The sequence below is a fragment of the Brachyhypopomus gauderio genome, unplaced genomic scaffold (genome assembly GCF_052324685.1).
Source record: "Brachyhypopomus gauderio isolate BG-103 unplaced genomic scaffold, BGAUD_0.2 sc40, whole genome shotgun sequence".
Lineage (NCBI taxonomy): Eukaryota > Metazoa > Chordata > Actinopteri > Gymnotiformes > Hypopomidae > Brachyhypopomus > Brachyhypopomus gauderio.
The window spans coordinates 1,568,629-1,590,038 of record NW_027506868.1 but is presented as its reverse complement, the minus strand read 5'-3'; the positions used below and the strand labels follow the sequence as shown (position 1 = coordinate 1,590,038).

Below are 21,410 nucleotides of genomic sequence, written 5' to 3'. Positions count from 1 at the left end.
ATTAAATGATGCAGATGGAAGCATGAAGCGCTTCAAAATCTCCTGATAGCTAGCTGCATTGACCCTGCCCATGATAAAACACAGTGGACCAACACCAGCAGCTGACATGGCACCCCAGACCATCACTGACTGTGGGTACTTGACACTGGACTTCAGGCATTTTGGCATTTCCTTCTCCCCAGTCTTCCTCCAGACTCTGGAACCTTGATTTCCCAATGACGTGCAAAATTTACAATGCTGCTTCTCTGTAGCCCAGGTCGGGCGCTTCTGATGCTGTTTCTGGTTCAAAAGTGGCTTGACCTGGGGAATGCAGCACCTGTAGCCCATTTCCTGCACACGCCTGTGCACGGTGGCTCTGGATGTTTCTACTCCAGACTCAGTCCACTGCCAGACTCAGTCCACTGCTGTCCCCCAAGGTCTGGAATTGGCCTTTCTCCACAATCTTCCTCAGGGTCCGCTCACCTCTTCTCGTTGTGCAGCGTTTTCTGCCACACTTTTTCCTTCCCACAGACTTCCCACTGAGGTGCCTTGATGCAGCACTCTGGGAACAGCCTATTCATTCAGAAGTTTCTTTGTGTCTTACCCTTTTGCTTGAGGGTGTCAGTGATGGCCTTCTGGACAGCAGTCAGGTCGGTAGTCTTACCCATGGTTGTGGTTTTGAGTAATGAACCAGGCTGGGAGATTTAAAAGCCCCAGGAATCTTGTTTAGGTGTTTAGAGTTAATTTGTTGATTCGGATGATTAGGTTATTAGCTCATTTAGAGAAGCTTTTCATGATATGCTAATTTTGTGAGATAGGAATTTTGTGTTTTCATGAGCTGTATGCCAAAATCATCAGTATAAAAATAAAAAAGAACTGAAATATTTCAGTTGGTGTGCAATGAATCTAAAATACATGAAAGTTAAATTTTTATCATTACATTATGGAAAAGAATAAACTTTATCACAATATGCTAATTTTTTTAGAAGGACCTGTAGTTGTCTGGTCGGGTTTAAACCGCTCTCTGGGGGAGCATAATTGAATTTAACATTGATTAAATTTTATCTACTAACTTTGCGAGAATAATTTTTTGGTACTCAAGAAAGTAAATTAAAAAGAAGGAAAACTGGGACAAACCGGGACAGCGACGTGAAAACCGGGACAGTCCCGGGAAAACCGGGACAGGTGGCAACCCTAACTGATGGAAGAAGAGTCATGTAGTGGCACGTTGGCCTGGATCAACCCAATGATTCCTACATCCTTACAAACAGCATGGTTGGGATATGATTACATGCTAGCAGAGTGCGTGATGGTAAGCAACAAATTTAAAACATTTAAATAAAAGGATTTGACATATACAGCTTAGAATAATTAATTTAAAACATGGGTAATTGTTAAATTATCTAAGGAAACAGCGGCTACGCGCTCAAGACGTGGCTGATGACCCTTTGTAATCCACAGACTGACCGGGAACGGAGATACAATTCTCTCCATTCTCGCACCTGGTCAGTCGTGAAGAGGGTGATTGGGCAGCTGAAAAGCCGGTGGCGCTGGCTGGACAGGACTGGGGGATGCTCGTGTATCGGCCAGAGAAGGTGTGTCGTATTGTGAGGGCATGTGGGGTCCTGCACAATGTTGCACACAGGTATGCTGTGCCATTGTTAGAGGTGGTGGAGCAATCAGCGGACCCAGAGCCAGGACAAATTAATGCACAGCCTAACCCAGGTGCCATACAAGCAAGGCAACAAATCATAACTAAAGTATAAAAAGGTAAGAGACAGCATTCAAATTTTAACCAATTCTTTTATTGAGTCACTGATGCTAGTGAGCGCATCACTGATATTTTTTAGGTGCATTATATTATTTTGCCAGTGTGCATTGTTCTGACCCCACAACATTTAAAGCTTTTTCTGTAATGCCACAACATGCCAAACAAACATTTTTCCATGCTTCTACCTCATTTGGGAGCATCTCCACTTTCACATTCGGTAAAGTTCCTCTTCTTTTCCCATTTAGACATGGTTTGTGATAGATAAGAGAGCAAACTTCTCCGGCGCAGGGCAAATTTAAATGAATTTGCATATTCATAGGGGGCGTGTCACAGGAGAAGTCAGCCACTCTCTTGTGTGCGCTCAATTCCACGTTGATTGGGATGTACAAAAGAAATGTGCATGGATTCCGGCGAACGCACGGGTTGATACATCTGGATTTTTTTTTGCGTACGCCATTTTCTGGATTTGTACCAGTGGGGAACCGTCAGGGCCCTCTATGCCCTCTCAGAGGGCCTAAAATATTCTTGAAACATTATATATATAATTATCCAATTTTATTTTATTTACTTACAGTTTTACAATCGACATCTAAACAATTACAAAAATATAAGCAAATAAATTATTCACCCGTGTCTATTCAATCTGTGTTGGAAGGTAAGGGGTTAATTGGAAGCCTGTGAGCCTGTGTCTCCCTGTATCACTCGAGGGAGGAGGCACAACGAGTGTTGACTGGTGCAACATAGAACGTTTATTAGACACAAAAACACGGTAGGCTCCGTGCAGAGGGCGAGAACACTTAAATGACTCTCACACAGGCACGAAACTTTAGACAAAGACGAGCACAAGACAATGCGCGAACGCACATTAAATAGGTGATCAACACATACCCTTGTGATCTTGAGACAAGGCACAGGTGAGACTACGAACACGCTCACAAACGACCCACACCCACAGAACTACATACATGGACATAACGGCACACAGACAACGTAGCGACACGCCCACAAGGAGGGGTCCGGATCTGTCACCATCAAGGTTATAATAGTTTTGGATTTTTCATCATAGTTTAGTTTTTATTTCATTGTGACTTTTTTTTCTAATTCAGTTAGTTTTAGTTTTTAGAGCATGTTTGCTAGTTTTTATTAGTTTTAATAATTTTTTTTAATCTTAGTTTTAGTTTAGTTTTCATTAGTTCTAGTATTAGTTTTAGTTTTTTTTAATACTTTGGGTTATTTGTCAGGTGCAGGATTCAAAAAGTCCAAAGTAAATATTGTGTAATAAAAACTCATCAAAAGATACCATTTAAAAAAAATGCATTCAATTACTGTTGAACAACCAACAGTCCACAAGATAGAAGCCTTAAGTGCAAAATGTGTAATATTGCTGCTGAAAATTACCAGACTAAGACGGACACGAACATAGGAGCGTAACCCTATTTTGATTCGCGTGAAAAGCTAAACTTTCTGAAGGCAATCGAGTAACACAGTCGTGTTGACATCCAGTCTCAACACATTAACTAGTGCATCCACCCGCTTGCGGTTTTTCTGCATTAACTAACCAGCAGCTATTTGATCAATGATGAAAACGGTCCATTGTGGTTCTCCTTCCCGGTGCTACCTAGCCGTGATGGTGCTTCTCTTTCGGCGGAGCTACTCAGAGAGTCAGCTTGTCAAGGTACTGGCAGTTAGCCCTCTTGTGTGAGCGTTGATATTCATGGAGATTTTCCTCTTGAGAACTACTCCATATATTTTATCACCTGTTTCCACTACAAGACATGTAGTCTTTCTCGTAGTCATATTAAAAAAAATCCCATACAGGACTCGCCGTTTTCTCCCAACTTTTGTTGTCGTAATTTTGCAGGCTAGCATAGCGAGCAGGAGCTCTAAACAAGAGACGTGACGGACCATGAGGTGCCGTACGCGTCTGTCAGCTAATATAAAACTTCTAGTGAAAAAAATCGATCTCATATCAGTTCACAAGACTTATAAATAAACGAACAAACACGAAAACGAAGGGTATCCTATCTATAATTTCAGTACATTTTAGTTAGTTTTCTAAACATGTAATATAGTTATAGTTAGTTATCGTTTTTTTCTTTTAATTACCGTTATTATTTATTTCAGTTAACGAAAATGTTTTTTCAATATTAGTTTTCTTTTTTTCGTTCGTTTTTGTTAACGATTATAACCTTGGTCACCATAACAGAACCCCCCACCAGGGGCTCGCTACTCCCGGAGCGTCCCGTGCAGCTGGAAAGCCCCGAACCTACACCGACGGGCAGGTCCGGAGCCGCCGGGACCACGAGCCTCCGAGAGCCGTCTCCCCCGATGGCGGGAACCGCCGCGAACAGCCCTAGTACACCTTCCCTGGGAAGACACACGGGTATCGACATCAGACAGGAATAGGTAGCCATGGCATCGCTCCGGCTGCTTGCCAAAGCACAAGCAGAGGCGCGGTCCATCCTGGGGGTGCAGACGCAGTGGGCGATACAGGCGGCGGAGTCCCTCCGGTCTTCGGGATGTAATTCCACACGCGTTGCACTGCTTGGGGCTCCCAGTGGCTTCTCTTGGGGACTCGGGGGGCTGCCGGAGTCCTGGCTTTGTACTGCGCGTTGGCTGGTGTCCGCGGCATCTTCAAGGGCGCTCTGTACACCCACCTCAGACCGCTGGCTACATCAGGACCCCTACGTATGGAGAAGGGCTGACGTCCTCGTGTCCCTCACCGTAATACTCGGTCGGAGCAGAGTAAACGGATGGAGAGGGACTAACGTCCTCCTCCTCCTCCCCGTAATACTTGGTAGGGGCCGAGTATACGGACGGTGTGGGACTGACCTCCTCCTCCTCCTCTTCACCGGAGTGCTCGGTGGATGCTGAGTGGACGGATGGTGTGGGGCTGCCCTCCTCCCCCTCAGACGTTTTGGGAGCCACCAACCCGGAGGGGAAGATGCTGGTTTCTTCCTCGTCCGAGCACCCGGAGTAGGGGAGACTCTCCTCTTCTCCGGAGTCTTCACTCCCGAACTCGACTTCGGGGGGAGTGAGGGCAAAGGCACCTACCCCCACCATTATGGGCTCACTGGAGTCCTTCTTGGGGAAAGCCAGGGTCGGAGCGTAGTGATGCTCGCTCCAGAACCTCTCAGCGGCCACCGGAAGCACTCCGCACAAGGAGGGGTCCGGAGCTGTCACTGTAACACTCCCCCTATCAGGACTGTGATGCCCGCTGTTCGTTTACAGAGGGCCTGGCAGTTATAATTCAGCGCAATACCAGTTTCAAATGACAGCAAAATTGACCAATCATATCTTCCCTCTTAGTGAGCGGGCTTAACTGTATGATAATTTCCGACCACTAGCTAGTTTTGATTCATTACTTTGATGACCTCTTGCATGTTGTTTACATATTCCGCTTCCGAGGAACACGGAGCTGTGAACCTTATTTTGTTGGAACCTTATTTTGCTTAAGAAGTTATCTAGTACAGATATTATTGTTTATTGCGTTTTTAAAGCTGTACTGTCGTCTCAATTTTTTCTTTATTCTTTATTGCAGTTTATTACTGCAGTTCGCTACTGATTTGTACGTACACCAATTTTTAGTAAGAAATCTATGCAAGTCTTTGTACATGAGGCCCCAGTTTCCTAACTCGCTCCTCCAAAACACCCCAAAGTGGCTCAGTAATATTTAGATCTGATGACTGTGCAGGCCATGGGAGATGTTCCACTTCACTTTCATGTTCAAAAAACCAATCTTTCACCAGTCTTGCTGTGTGTATTGGTGAATCGTCATCCTGATACACAGCACCGCCGGATACAATGTTTGAACCATTGGATGCACATGGTCCTGCAGAATCGTTCAGTAGTCCTTGGTAGTGACGTGCCCATCTAGCACAAGTATTGGGCCAAAGGAATGCCATGATATTGCAGCCCAAACCATCACTGATCCACCCTCAGCCAACAATTTGTCCTCTTTTGAACTCTGGTATGTCACCCATAATGTTATGTGCATTGCAATATTTTGAGCAAAACTGTGCTCTTACTCTGCTAATTGAACCTTCACACTCTGCTCTTACTGGTGCAATGTGCAATTAATGAAGATTGTCCAACCCCTGTGTGTGTGTGTGTGTGTATCAGAGACCGTATATATAATGGAAGGTACGTCGCCGTTGACTCCCATTGTGAACCTTTGAAGCCACCAAGATGGCCGCACGGACACCGCCATCTTGGATGCGCTTGCGCAGTAGATGAAAATTGGAGCCAGAGCATGCGCATTAGAACCGGTAGGCAGGACATTATCTCCGCCAGAGACCGTATCTCCACCCCGACATTCGTTAGGATACGCCCACCAGTATAGGAACTTTTGACGTTTTACAAAATAAACAAAGATAAAAGGTTTTAATACTGCTGTCGAGAGTTTTGCTGTCGAGAGCTTTGATGTTGAGCACATTCACATTTGAGCGTCTGGTATTAGATGTCAACCAACGAAGCTATTAACTGTCAATAACCTTATCGCCACACCCCTTTAAATAACACTTAATAACTTCTAGAAAATCTGTTTATCGTAGTGAAAACCACTGGGAGAGATACTAACGCAATGGGGTGTTATAGAATGGACAAAATATAATTGCTCAAAAAACGTATTTTACGTGTAATAAAAATTCAAATTTCTCGTCCGGCCCGTTCACTTACATGGGAATGGGCGGGGTTAAAAGTTGTACTGCAGCCAGCCACTAGAGGGCAGCTGACTCACAGAGGCTTCACTTTTCACTTGCGTCGTCCAGTCCACTTATATATACGGTCTCTGGTATACAAATTCTATATTAAAATGGCTCATATGCGTGCTACCCAAGTAAGTAGTTTTTGAGATAGGTTTTCTTAATACAGAGGGTGCATTAGACCAGGGGCTCATCTCCTGTTTCCAAAATGCATCAATGACTGCTTGAGGAAGCTGTTCTACTTTGATACTTACATACTGTACATTAAAAGGGGTTGATAACATGTTTATTCGGCTAAACATGATATTTGAAATGTAAGCCAACATTTATTACATTTAACCTCACGGACATAATTTGGGGGGGACTTTTTCAAAAGCCGGTTTTGGTCCTCTGCAGTTTTAATGGTTAAAAAGAAATATTTAAATAGCGACTAATCTAGCGCTAGGATCATGCAGAAAATGACCGCTCCGAGCTCCACTCCGGTAACACTTTACGTTCCTAAAAATGAATTTTCCATGAAGCAAACCTGGCGACTTCGTGGCTGCATGTAAACACACGTACGATTTGTAATTCACAGGTTTGAAAACTCGTTCTCGCCCCTACTGTGCAATTTGGTTAGGAATACAGCCGAGCTAAACTATCAAGTTGAAAGTCATCATAGTTTGCTTACCCATTTTGACCCAGTTCCCAACCCAACTTTAAGAATAGATTAACGGCGATAATTTTTATATTGCCCGATAAGATTATCACTTTAAAGGTCCACTTCAATATTTTCCTGCACGTTAAACTTAATTAAGTTAAATATTTATACATGTACTCGAAATAATTCGAAATAATTAGCTTTTTATAACATTATTTAATGGTTGTTTATTTCCAAAACGCCCGATCTTAACGTCTTCATGTTCTCTCATGTTTCGCCCTGGAATTACAAGAGGCTCGTATTTGTTAACGTAATACAAGATAACTGTTCAGTCAGACAGCCATTTGTTGTGAAACGAAGTAGTTACAATTTCAAGCATTTTCAAGTACTTTAGCCTAAATTCCAGCACTTTTCAAACCTGGAACACAAAGCAATATTAAAATTCATCAGGTAAATGTTTTTCTCCAGATTTCTGTATTTACTTTAACTAACCACCACTGTATTTCTCACTGTTGGTCGGGTACCAGCCGGTTACGGTCGGTGCTGGATCAAACCATTTTTCAGTGGGAGGCGGGGGTGTATGCACTTAATGGAAAATATGAAGATAGGTAAAAAACATATATATTTTAGCCATTGAGCTTATTTTGAGTACAGAATTTTATATTAATGAAAGATTTCAAGATTATTTAAAAATGATAGACTTTAAATAAAAAATAAATTGCTGGGCTCTTTGTTTGATGGGCCCCCCTGGCCCTGGGGCCCGGGACAACAGACCCGGTTGTCCCCCCTGTTGACGGGGGGGCATATATATATATATATATATATATATATATATATATATATATATATATATATATATATATATATATATATATATATATATATATAAAGCCACAGTTATCACATTCATTCCATGGGGTTCTAAAGTTCCAAGAGCGTACATCAGTTTTTTTCTTTAAGTTTCCTCATTTAATTGCTACCATATCAACAACTGGCTGTGCAGATACCTTTTAATACATTTGCTGGTCTTCACTGTCACTACAAATGCCTTTAAGTCTGAGGAACTGAGTTTTTGCAGGGCTAGAAATGGGAAGAATTGTAGATAGAAATTAGTTTGTAAATAGGAATTAATAAAATTCACTGATATATCCAAAAAAAAAAAAGAAAAATGAAAAAGATATATGGAAAAAGGATGAGGGGGGAGTTTATATATATGTCATGGAAGATGCAGTGGGCGAAGGTGGCAGTGGAACATCTTTACTGTCCATAATGAAGACAGAAGATACAGCACGCACACTGAATAACAGTCTCATAGCATGCGTTAGCAATTGAGCACAAAGCTACATGGTAGTTCTTTTGAATAAATGACTGCTAGAATCTTGTTCTTACTGTGCATTATGTTTTTTAAACAAAAGGTACACAACAATCAATCGCAAAACGTAATGTATTTCATCTGATAACATTAATGTCTAATATAACAGGGCTAAACCTTGAGTAAACCAAAGCCTACATTCAAAGGAATTTCCAGTGATTCACCATTAGCAACTGGGTCCATTATTAGGGTTATGCTATGATATTGATAAACTGGTCCAGAATTTTTTTTAAGCTGAAAGCACTCTTTAGTGTTTTCAAATGGTTAAGTTACATTACATTGCATGTTTAAAACAAGAAATAATATTCATTGTTAAAACAAATTAAAATTGCAATTACACATATCCAGGTGACATTTTTTTACCCATGAGTTCACAACCAGAATACTGGGTGAATTTTAAATCAATCAATTTAAATTGATGGTGTCCTCTCTACCAGGACAGAGTGCTAAGTTTAATGACATGAAGTCAAATGTCCCTGTCCCTTCTAGTTTAGGTTTCGGGGCAAACAAAGTCAGAGGTGACAAAAAATTGTTGTAATGATGAAATCAGGAAGACATCAAGTCCAGAGTTTCAGGAAAGGCCTTCTGGCTTTCATTCAGCTGGGAGGGGGACCGAAGAAAGGGATACAAGGGAAGGACTTACATTATTACATTATTGCTTTACACAGTAACTGTGTGCACATTAGCCTTGTGAGTGCATGCATCACTCCTGAGGGGCTGCAGTTTCTGCACCCTCAGCTTATTAAAGTGTTTCAGGCTCCAGTGCACTTGCACATCTCCCCAACCTTTTAGCAAACCCTCCACCCCAAGTGCAAAGCAAGGATATTCCAGAGCAGTAGGACATGGACACTACAGTGGATACCTGGAAAAGGCTGTGCTTGAGGGCGAAGGATGATGAAAGCCATGAGCCTTGAGTCTGAGCTGCAGCTACACAGAGCAAAGTTTTTAGTTTAAGATGTTCTCTGGTGATACTCACAGGTGTTTCTGTAAAGTGCAGATCATTGTGCTTCAATTCAGCCACCAGATCAGAACTTGTAATTGAGATGTAGTAGCAAGCTGATGTGACGCCACATATGGAGGGGACAACATATGACCTTTATGTGACCTTTAAAGGTCATGGGTCGCCTTTGAGATGAGCAGTGACCTTTCAATAAGCCACTGTTTGAGAGATGTCTTTAAACACATATGGGCAGAACATGGGACCATGGAGACTGGAAATGACACCAAAGACCAAGATTAAAATACTAATTATATTAAATGAACTGGAGGACAGTTTCTTCATATTAATCTCTAAACATTATTTTCAGTACAGATCTAACACACAGGGGTTTGTCAAAATGAGTAGAAGACAGTAATATGCTTTTTTGGATTCACAATTCCTGTTTGCAAGAGACTGTAAACAGTAGACTGTGCTATACTTATACAAAACTGGCTTTATGAAAGGAAGGAAACTGACTCTTATTGTACAGTTTTGTTTTGGAATTTGTTCTTTCAAACAGAGTAGATCTGAGTTCAGTCCTAAATCACCCTGTCCTTGATCTTGGAGCTGGCAAAAGGAATGTCAATATTCTGTAAAAGGCCACTCTCTGAGACTTTGCTACACAATTAATGCTTAGACTGTGCAAATGTATTATTATGTTCAGTGGGTTGAATGCCAAAGAAAATACTTCTAGGGCACAGCAGTAAAACAATGACTTCAGGTGCTCTTAATTTCCTCAAAAGACTGGCTTCATTTACACAGCTGAAACAGCCTGAATTATGGAAATTAATCTCAATGAATCAAGTAATAGACATGCTTAATTTTATGTTAAGTTTAAATGTTAAATTTATCAAAGTAGGGATCTTTTTATCAGTATCTTCATGATTCTCTGTGATTAACTTTTGCATGGCACAGCAAATGGTTGAATTATTGCAAACCAAAGCAGCTAACATACCTTAAAAATAATTAAATAAGGAAATAAACATCATGTGTCTTTGTTTATCTATCAGAGTGTACATAAAAGATTATCCACAGGGCCTTCATTCTGTAAAATTCTGTGATTGTTATGACTGTCAAGCAATAACAACTTGCCATTTATAATGAGGTCACACTAATTAATAGATTGATTTACATATAAATAGGTAGGGAAAGGTTTTACTCATTTTCATTTGCATGTCGTTCCCATGCAAATTCCTGTCTAAAAGAGATATCAGATAATGCTACATATGATTATAGTGTTACTGTGACGGGCAGGGAGTGTGAAATAAAATGGAAGCGATCACGCCAAGTCTCAGGGAAAAAGGAGGTTTTAATGAGTAAAGTACGCAAACCAAAAACCCGTGACTCGATCCAAATTAAGGATATAATAACCAGCAGTCAACTGGTACAAAGACAAGACATATATAGACAGACAAACGACCATCAGGTGAGGTGGATCATAGACCCCGCCCACCTGAGGGACAAACACAACGCAACAACAAGAAGACAACTGCCGCTGTGGACGTGGCGACCAGCAGGGGGCCCTCCGTAATGTGACAGTTACAGTGTGTTAATAATCAAATTAAATTATAAATTAAACACACTGAATTCAACATTATGATTACTCAGGAAAATGCATACTATGTCAGTGGTCTGTGTCTGCTCACTACTAATAGACTATAAAAGCATGCACAATTCCTGTGTAATTGTTTGTTCAGGTTAAATAGCAGATACAGAATTGGAAAATTGGAAATTGGAAATTGCATGAAGACGAATGGTAAAGATGAATGGTAATTATTGCACTATATTGTACAAAACATCAGAAAACTGTCTCCAGGTGTGTGAAGAATTGCTACCCTTGTTTCTCATCATTTTAATTGGGCATCATTTAATTAATTATGATTACTGCAGTTTCACCTGTATTTACAATAGACGGACGAGTACAGAGGGGTTCATCCAAAGACAACATTGTTACTAAGTGATATTTATCATCATCACCTATTCTCAGATCATATGACAGACTTGGTCAGTGACTCTTCTCTATGCTCTATTTTACTCCATATTAATACTTATTATATACATATTAGTACTTAAATCCATGTTCATTATTCAGTTAGCAAGAGTAAGCATCATTAAAAAAAACAGCTTGACGTGAGATGTGAAGAACATATGAAGACCAAGTAGTTGCATCTCACTAGGTGGAGTTTCAAGCCTCAGCGTTCTGACACAGCTCTGGGATCCTGCTTCAGTTAGAGCAGCCGCTGCTTTTGTGGAGTCTGTTGTCCAGGCTGCAGCTGTAGATGGGCTGTTCGGTAGAGCAGAGTGGAAAAAACATGTGTGCACTCAGTGGGGAGACATTCCTCTAGGTCTGTGCATTCAGCACATTTCAGTTGCTGGAAACCTCGCATCATATTTAGTTTACACCCACCCTCCAAAAAACTGAAATCCTTACCTCTTCTCATCAGAGAAGCTTCACTAAAACTGGTTGAATTTGACAGCTTGTACTATAACACATAGTCAAGTAAAACCTTAGATTGGAAAAAGTTAAACATTTAAGTGTATACATTGCATTCAGTTACATATAAGAAGCACTAGTAATTTGTATTAGGTACTGTGTGTAGTACTGGTGTGATATATTTACTCCTAAGTGTTTGCGTGTGATCACATGAGATCTCCTTCTTTTTGGCTGTACTGTCTGCCTGTAACCACCTTCACTATCATGGTCCCTTTCTGTTCCATTTTTTTATGTTGGTGCTTTTAACCATTTATTGAGTTGAAGCAACATAATAGACAAGTCCTTGTGTTTTCTACAAACATGTTAAATACATGCAGATGTGGTTAAATCACTTGCTGAAGGAAGTAGGGTGCAGTAGTTAACTGAAACTATTGGTGTTTGATGGCACAATTTCCCTGTTAGGCACACCACCTGCAAACCTTCCCATCACAATGAAAAAACGTATAAACATTATAAACCTATAAACATTATAAACCTATACACTTCCTGTTTCAAGATGGATCCTTAAATTTCATTTAAGTCTGGTCACATTCGGTGAGATTAAATACTTAAATAATGCAGTTGTCCATTTGATCAGAATGGAAGCATTCCATTGATTCTTCTGAGTGGTATTTACTGTATATAACATTATATTGTGATGCTGGCCGCGCGGCGAAGGACAAGACGGCAATCCTTGGCTTTAGCAGACGTCACGTTTATTCAATACAGATATTGCGCAATAAGCGCACAAGAAAACATACACATACACGAAAACGTGCAGACTCAGACAACGACGAGCACAGGGCACTGTGCGAATGCACATTAAATATACAAACCCCATAAACCCCAAGTGATGACGAGACGAGCCACAGGTGAGATGACTAATCACAAGACACAACCACACCCACAGAGATCCACAGACGCAGACGAGTAGACGCAGACGACGTAGACACGCCCAAAAGGGAGGGGCCGGGGTCCTCAAGGTGACATATATTGTATTAAGTCTTTTTATCTGGTAAAGCTTACAGTATACTTTCAAAGCTTACTGGCTGCAAAATATTCCTTCACAATCACTCCATCAAATCGGTTGAAAAATACATAGCACACCTGTTATGGTCTGCATATAGTGCACAGCTTTATGCATCAAATATCAACAGTAATTGTTAGTATGTCACAAACCTGTTTCAGTCTGCCTCATATGCTGTTCATGAAGCTGCATAAACACAGAGTAAAACAAATGTCAAACCTATGATGAAGTCTTAGTGTCATGTTGAGGACCCCAGCCCCTCCCTTTTGGGCGTGTGTTTGTCGTCTATGTCTCCTAGTCTGTGTCTGTGGATCTCCGTGGGTGCGGTTATGTCTTGTGATCATCTGTCTCACCTGTGGCTCGTCTCGTAATCATGTGGGACTTATGTGGTTTGTCTACTTAATGTGCGTTCGCGCAGTGTCTTGTGCTCGTCGTTGTCTGAGTCTGCACGTTGCCGTGTCTGTTACGTGTTCTACGTTCTACGTCAATCTGTTGAATTAAAAGTGACTCTGTGCCAAAGCCGAGGATTGCGTCTCGTCCTTCGCCGCTCTGCCAGCGTCACACTTAGAGCCATCCGCTTCTCTGCCATTGGTCAGATTTAGAGTATATGCCACCAATTAACAGAAGAACCTATAAGCTAGCTAATGTTAAAACGTATCTCATGTTATCCCAGGATTTATGGTTTTACTTCCTCTTTCAGGTGAAATCTCTGCTTTTGTCATTAGCTCTCCTGAACAGCCAGAGTTCAGGAATCAGGTGGGGGGAATTTTCTACAATGCTGTTTATATACAGTATTTATTTTTTGAGTTTTTTCAAAAAAAAAAAAAGATTTGTGGTATCAATTTTCAATTGATCAATTATGTTTATCAATGTATCAATATTTAAATGTCTCTCATCACATCTTGTAGCAATATAGAAACATTTGAATGATGATGTGCCACTACACTATATGTGGCTATAACTAATAATTGCAAAGTTTGTAAGTGACGAAGGCATTTTCTCAACAGAAAGACACAGAAGACTAATCAAATTCAATCGTCCTTGCAGAGATCTCCAGCCATTTCACATACAGTACTATATACACTTAAAAACTGCTGTGCAGAGAATTGTGGTGTGATTAAACTAGGTGTGCCGAGTTGTTGTTTATTTGCTCAAAGAAAAATGGAATAACGGAGGTGAATAAGAAATGAGGTACCTAAATCAATTCTCCTTATTTCTGCTTTACTTAAAAATTGAAAAATGTGTACATGACTTTGAGAACTTATTATCCAGAACAGTAAGCACTCAGTATTCGGAGCTGTGAGAACTCAGTAATCTGAACATTGTTAGTCAGCTGATGCAGTTTTTGGCAGGCATAGTTCTGCTGGCTTCCCTAGTGGTTGGTTTTAGTTTAGCACAAACAAACACAGCTTTAATGGCCGAACCTTGACTGGTGAGGCCCTTGATTGTTCATTTCTAAGTGCAAGTCTTTGTCATGCTGGAAAGAGTGAGTGTCTGTGATTAACGAGAAATTGTGGACTACCACATAAGTGTAGCAATGATCCCTTTGAATAGTTTTGTTTCCATCTAAATGATCTCAGTTGTATGGCTTTTTTTTAGCCACTACTGACTGCTATATCTCGTGACTTTCATAAACACAGGGTTGCCAACTCTCACCCATTGAGCGTGAGACACACGCATTTGACTGTCTTCACACACCACACATCCGATTTCTCACGCCGGAAAAAAAAATCTAGTTTATTTACCTCTGATCCACATCTATGATTCAATGAGTTACTCGTTCGCTCTGGCACCAACCACTGGCGATCGATCGTGATATAATACTTAATTCGTGTGCATTCCCCCTCCCCCAGGTTACAAATTACGTTCGCCACACCCCCAAACCGACAATTTACACTCGCCACCCCAAGTTCAAATCTCACTCCAAGTCATCTTGAAAAGTTGGCAACCCTGCAGAGATGCTCACAAGTCATTTTTTGCAAGTCAAGTCTCATGTCTTTGACCTCAAGTCAAGTCTCAAGTCTTTGGTCTCAAGTCCAAGTCAAGTCTCAAGTCTTTGGTCTCAAGTCCAAGTCAAGTCTCAAGTCTTTGTTCTCAAGTCCAAGTCAAGTCCCAAATATTTGAGTGACACTGTAGTCGCAAATCACTGTATAGTTGTAATGGTCTTGTCATGCGGGGTGTGCGAACACGCACAAACCGCTGGGGTTTTGTTATAGGAGCCCAAATGCCAGACCACAAACAAAAAACAATAAACTGAAACCTCCGCCACAAGGAATGCGGGAAAAGCGAGAAAGAAAAACACCCTTGAATAAGTATACTCAAAAAGGGAAAAAACCCGAGGAGAAAATAAGGAAAACGCGGAGAGAACTCGACGCGAGGTAAGTATAAAAATAAAAATAAAATAATTCACTAGAGAAAAACAAAACGCAGAACTGAGCAGACGCGAAAAGGACAACAGCACGAAAATAGAAAAGTAAATAACCCACAATTAAGGAATGCGGAATGAGATCAACGCGAATAAGAAAAACTGAAATCAAAAGACAACCCAAAAACGCGGAACGAAGTCAACGCGACAAAACGGGAGAGAGAGAAGGAAACGAAAACCGTCAGGGAAGGACTGACAATCCAGCCAAAAGCGGCGAAAAACAAAAACCCTTCCTAATCAAACCAAAAACTGGAATAGGAAGAAATATAGCGGGAGGAAAACTTGAGAATGGCCCAAAGGGGCGCAGGAGTGAACACTCGAAACGACAGGGGATAGCGGAGAGAAAAAACACTGTAGAGAAGGCAAAGAAAGTAACGCAATGGAAACCACGATACCGGCTGACCGCTTGAAAGACCAAACAACTCAGCAAAGATGAGTCGCAGTCGGCCTCCTTAAGAAGGGTGAAATCCGGCTGCGGCTCATCTTCGCTGATTGAGAGTTGTGGAATGCGAACGCATTCTGGTATTCATGGCATGCGTAGAGGAGGGACCTGCCCTGACAGGGGACCGCGAGCGCCCTCTGATGGACATGGGCGGGGCAGCGCCGGGGCCTGCCCTGACAGGTCTGTTATGACACTTCTGATGTATAATGTATTTTTCTAACAAAACTGACATTTTTCTGGACACAATATTCGCTTCTTTCAGTAGAACATCTGCTATATTTTGTTCTAAAAGATAAAGGAGGGCTGTGAAATAAAAAAAATCACATTTTTAACTAAATATATGAAAGGTCTTAGCCTGGCTCGGTGAGGGCGCATTATGAGGCCTCCATGACTGAACACCCTCTCTACTGGTGCACTAGTGGCAAGTCAATACCAATATTGCAATATTGCTAATAACCTTTCAGGCAGTGACTAACCTTTCCGGCTGGGTTTTCAGGTGGCGAATAAAAGTAGATGTGGTGGAACCAGCGTCCTGTATTTTTATGCCACACACTCTGCAGTTTGCTGCTCTTCTATTTGCTACTTGTACTTGTTTTGTACCCAAAACTTATTATGAATGGTGGAACAGAAGCGAGCATCCTCACCAGCGCCGCCATGATCGCGATGTTTTGCGGCGCGCGCAGCGCCAGGTTGGCGTGAGGTGTGTTGAGTCGCGCGCAATGGTCAATTGCGAAATACTTGACGTCGCGACCGGCGTGAAATTGTTACGTCAGCGGGAAGTAAAAAGCATACAGACAGGCGGAGAAAAGGTTGTCAAATGAAACACAAAAGAACATTACAAATAAAAGATTGTTCACGAGTCACAAATTACGAGTCCAAGTCGAGTTGCAAGTGTAACAGGGTTAAAATATATATATAATAATATAGTGAGTTTCACCAAAATGGCTTCATTATTATAAAACGGTTCATAATGGTTCTGGGAAGCTTTTCTCTTCTCGCTCTGACGTCACTGCAGACTGTGTCCCTTTGCTGTTACCGTACCTCCATCAGACGAGTGAGAGCTCTGGGATGGACGGTGTGTAGCTGCTGCAGTTTCTCATTAATATATTATATAATTTAGTTAATACCTAGCTAAAAGCCCAAAAACACTTTTCGAATACATTTTATAAACATATTGTCCCTTTTTAGTGAGTAAATATGATTAACAAAACTAAAAGTTGAGAAAGTTAACTTTGCTATATTGTCGACGCACGTGCTCCAGTTACCTGAGCCGTGTTTGATGGCTTCGTCTGCGAAGGTTGATTAAACGTATAATTTCTGATATTTTTATTACCCAGCTTGTGATGTCTGCAGCCGTCTTATGCAAGAGAAGATAAACGCATGATAAAATCTGTTTCAGGTGTGTTAGTTTGTCAATTTTCCCTCCACAATTGTGTAGGTGTATTGTGTGTGTTACAACATGTTCATTTTGCGTGCATTGAGAAAATGCTTTTCATCTGTAATTTCGGTGTTTTTAGTAAGAACAATCTATTCGATCACGTGTGTTTTGTACAGTTATATGGCATAAATTAGCAGACGAGTGAGAGCTCTGGGATGGACGCTTGTGATGTCTGCAGCCGTCTTATGCAAGAGAAGATAAACGCATGATAAAATCTGTTTCAGAATAAACAGTGGAAAGCAAGCCCCTGTGTCCGACTGCTTCAGTGACCGAACAGTGGTCGTTACATTGGTGCCGTCGACTCCGTGATTCTTGGTCAGCTTGATGCAGATCGCCGCGTAGTTGCTGCGGAGTTTCAGCGAGGGCGGACTACAGGGATCCAGAGCACGAGTACAGCGTGGCCACACCCCCTTCAGTGCCGCGGAACTCTTTGCCATACGTTTCAATGCAATAGTCAGGTACAAGGGACTGCCAGTCATTGTTAAAGTGTGCATTTTTTTTTCTTTTTTTTTTTTTCACTCGCATTGATTGTGAAAGTGCTAATCCCTACCTTTACTGAAATAAGTTGAAAAATATGGCAAGTAATTTTCTTAATGCCACTGATGCGGATGATCATTTCTTCACTTTTGGGAGGGGTAGAGGGTTTATGTCTATGCACAAATCACCTAGGTTAAGAGACAAATGTTTGGGTGCTTCCCAAGTGTTAACTAACAGTAATGGTGATTCAGGGCTGGGTCAGGATCAGGTTGATTCCATTGCGGAGCAGTTTGCTCAGAGTGGGCCAAGTCACTCTACACCTCTTACTGATTTGAATCCAGTACGACAGCTGAGTGAAATGATTAGTCAGGTGGGTGCTCAGATTGGTGATGCTATTGTAGGGAAACTAGCCTTACAGGGTTCAGTCAATTTTAATGCAAGTCAAGGCAATGTACAGAGAGACAGACTTTGTTCATCTGGTTGTAATGACGCTCCATGTATTAATGTTAGTGTCAGCCCTAATCGAGAGCCTGTAATTTTCAGGGGTGATGACTCAGATAAATGCTCAGTTACAGAATGGATTGACATGATGAAGTCCTATGTCAAAAGACGGAATTACGCAGTGTCTGAACAGTCAGATGAAATATTGTGTAGGTTGATGGGTAGGGCTAGAGATGTAGTCCGAATAGGATTGAGAAGTGACCCCACACTTAATGCCAAAGAAAGTCCAGACGCAATATATAACATACTGCTGCACCATTTTAGTAGGACCTCATCGTGCCTGCCACTTGCAGACTTTTACTCCACATTGCCAAGGCACAAAGAAAATCCTGTTGATTACTGGATACGTGTCAACAAAGCAGCAGACCTCGCTGACGAAGGCCTTCGTCGCCAAGGCAGATGCATGGAAAACATACCAGAGGAGGTAACCAGAATGTTTGTTAAGTACTGCCCAGACCCTGAGTTGGCTTATGTGTTCAAATGCAAGCCAATTCACGAGTGGAGTGCAAAGCAGATTCAGGAGAGAATTGATGAGTATCAGTGTGAGAAGCGATCTGTGACGGGTGGTCCGGGTGCTACACGTTTACAACACTGTGCTGTCGCTTGTGTGGAAGACAGCGATCTGAGTCCTAATGGAAAAACAGCATCCAAGTGTAGCAGTACTGTCCCTAACACTGGTGAGCCTACTGTTGTGATGTCCCAACAACATACTAGTCAGAGTGATGATATGCTAAACCGCATGATGACAATACTCGAACAGGTTTTGGAAAAAGTCCAGAAAAAGAGTGCAGAGCCCTCTAGGCAGCGTGAGGACAGGAGAAGAAGCTGGCGTAACATCACAGCATGCAGTGTGTGTGGTGAGAATGACCATAGTACTAAGTCCCACTGTCTGTCAGAGAAGTTGTGTTTTGGTTGTTACTCTCCAGGTCACACTAAAAGCTTGTGTACGACCAAAACAACCCAAAAGAGCAGTTTGCAGGGAAACTAGCGGACCTGTGTATGGAGGGAGGATGCTCAGGTCAGATAGACTCCCAATATGACCCTGATGTTAGAGATGCATCAGTTTCACCTAACTGTGTTGAAGCTCAAGATTCAGGCATTGTTGTATATCAGAACATACAGAAAATCAGGAGCAGTGACAGCCTGTTTTATACTTCAGTGATAGTCGAGAACAAAGTGTCTCTCAATGCTATGCTAGACAGCGGATCCATGACGTGTACACTCAGTGATGCAGCAGAACTGAAACTTATTGAAGCTGGAGCTGTGAATGGAGCAAGCCGATCTGACACTGATGTTGTACTCATTGGTTGTGGTGGTAGCCGTGTGAAGCCAAAGTCCATAACAGAGCTCAACATGGAGATTTATGGCTGCAAGATTTCTGTTCCTGCTCTAGTAGTCGAAGGCCAATCGGATACTACATACCAAGCTATTCTGCCACTGCTAAGCCTCTGTTTGAATTGGTAGCAGGTCAGAAGCTAAAACGTAAAGGTAGACCATGTGCAAAAGTCCGCTACCAGTGCCGGAAATTGACTCCAAGTGATTGGACATCGGCTCATAAGCAGGCATTCGATGCACTTAAACTTTCCTTACTGAACTGTGTTGTGTTAGCACACCCTGATTTCACTAGACCCTTCATTCTGGGAGCTGTTCTCTCGCAACTTCAGGAGGGACAAAGTAGGGCTAGACCCATTGCTTTTGCAAGCAAATCACTCACACGAGCTCAAAAAAAGTACCCTGCACATAGGCTTGAGTTTCTTGCGTTGAAGTGGGCAGTGTGCGACAAATTTAGCCACTGGTTGAAAGGTCATGCATTCACAGTGTGGACGGACAACAACCCACTTACCCACATCATGACTAAACCGAAGCTTGACTCATGTGAACAGAGATGGGTAGCAAAGTTGGCATCATATGAGTTCGATATTAAGTATATTCCTGGCCCTAGAAATGTTGTTGCGGATGCCCTCAGTCGCAAGCCATTTGTAAAACTGACCATTGGCCAGAGGATCTTAAAAGACCCATATGATAAACTGCTCAGAGAAACGGTCCCAATGTCTAACAATTCAGTGCAGGAAGCTTTCAGATGTTCAAGTTGCCCTGATGATAATGATGATGCCACTTATCTGGCTAGGGAGACATGTACACCAAAGTGTCATGAGAAACATTTGCTTTCTAAAGAGATAGTTTCTGCTATTCTGGAGACACACAGTGAATGGGAATCTGGAGCTAGAATACGTGCTACAGATGTGCTGGATCACTTGCCCCAGATGATTTCATCTGATGTTGATGTTATTCCTTACTTGGAAAGAGAGCTACGAGATGCCCAACGGTCGGATCCCACCTTGTCTAGAGTGTTGCTCTATGTTGACAGAGGCCGGAGACCATCCAGGCGGGAAAAAGTCAGAGAATCTGTGATGGTCCTGAGGTATCTAAAACACTGGGAGAAATTGGTCACTAGCAGTGGCATTTTGTATAGAGTATGCAAGGATCAAATCTCCAAGAAGAGACGACACCAATTAATTGTCCCAGACTCTTTCAAACAAGAGGTTCTTAAAGGTGTCCATGATTGTGCGGGACATCAGGGACAATTTAGGACCTTAGCACTGGCTCGACAGAGGTTCTTTTGGCCCCATATTGATAGAGATGTGCGTGAATATGTCAGGCACTGTCCTAGGTGTGTCATTGGAAAATCTAGTGAACCTAATGGTAGAGCCCCATTGGAGAGCATCAGAACGACGTCACCTCTCGAACTTGTGTGCATTGATTTCTGGTGTGCAGAAGACAGCAACAATAAGTCTGTTGATGTGCTTGTGGTCACGGACCATTTTACCAGACTATCACATGCTTTTCCATGTAAAGATCAATCAGCGAAGCAGGTAGCTAAGCAGTTATGGGACAAATTCTTCTGTGTATATGGATTCCCAGAACGAATTCATTCAGACCAAGGAGCGTCATTTGAGAGTCAGCTAATTAGCACTAGGACTACCACCATTTTAATTCCAAACTTTTCTACCTGGCCTCCACCAGGGGGCAGTTCTGGGGACATTTGCATCCCATTAGGCCACCCTTTGTTATGCACATGCAGCCACTTATAGGTAGACGGGGAGTGGGTGGAGGGGGGGGGGGGTGATGGTGTGAGCCATCAGTTCATTGTTCTGCTGGATGTGTTCACTGACTCAGATAGAG

The 21,410-nt window shown here is 42.1% G+C and overlaps 1 protein-coding gene and 1 long non-coding RNA gene across 6 annotated transcripts in view; both read left to right on the top strand.

The window, feature by feature from the left end:
• epha3 (eph receptor A3) overlaps positions 1-21,410 on the top strand; it is a 164,248-nt gene that overhangs the window by 40,933 nt on the left and 101,905 nt on the right. The window lies entirely within an intron of this gene.
• LOC143485835 (uncharacterized) lies at positions 16,731-19,657 on the top strand. Its single transcript, XR_013123054.1, has 3 exons — positions 16,731-16,886; positions 17,149-17,210; positions 17,366-19,657. It is a non-coding gene; the product is annotated as an uncharacterized LOC143485835 (long non-coding RNA).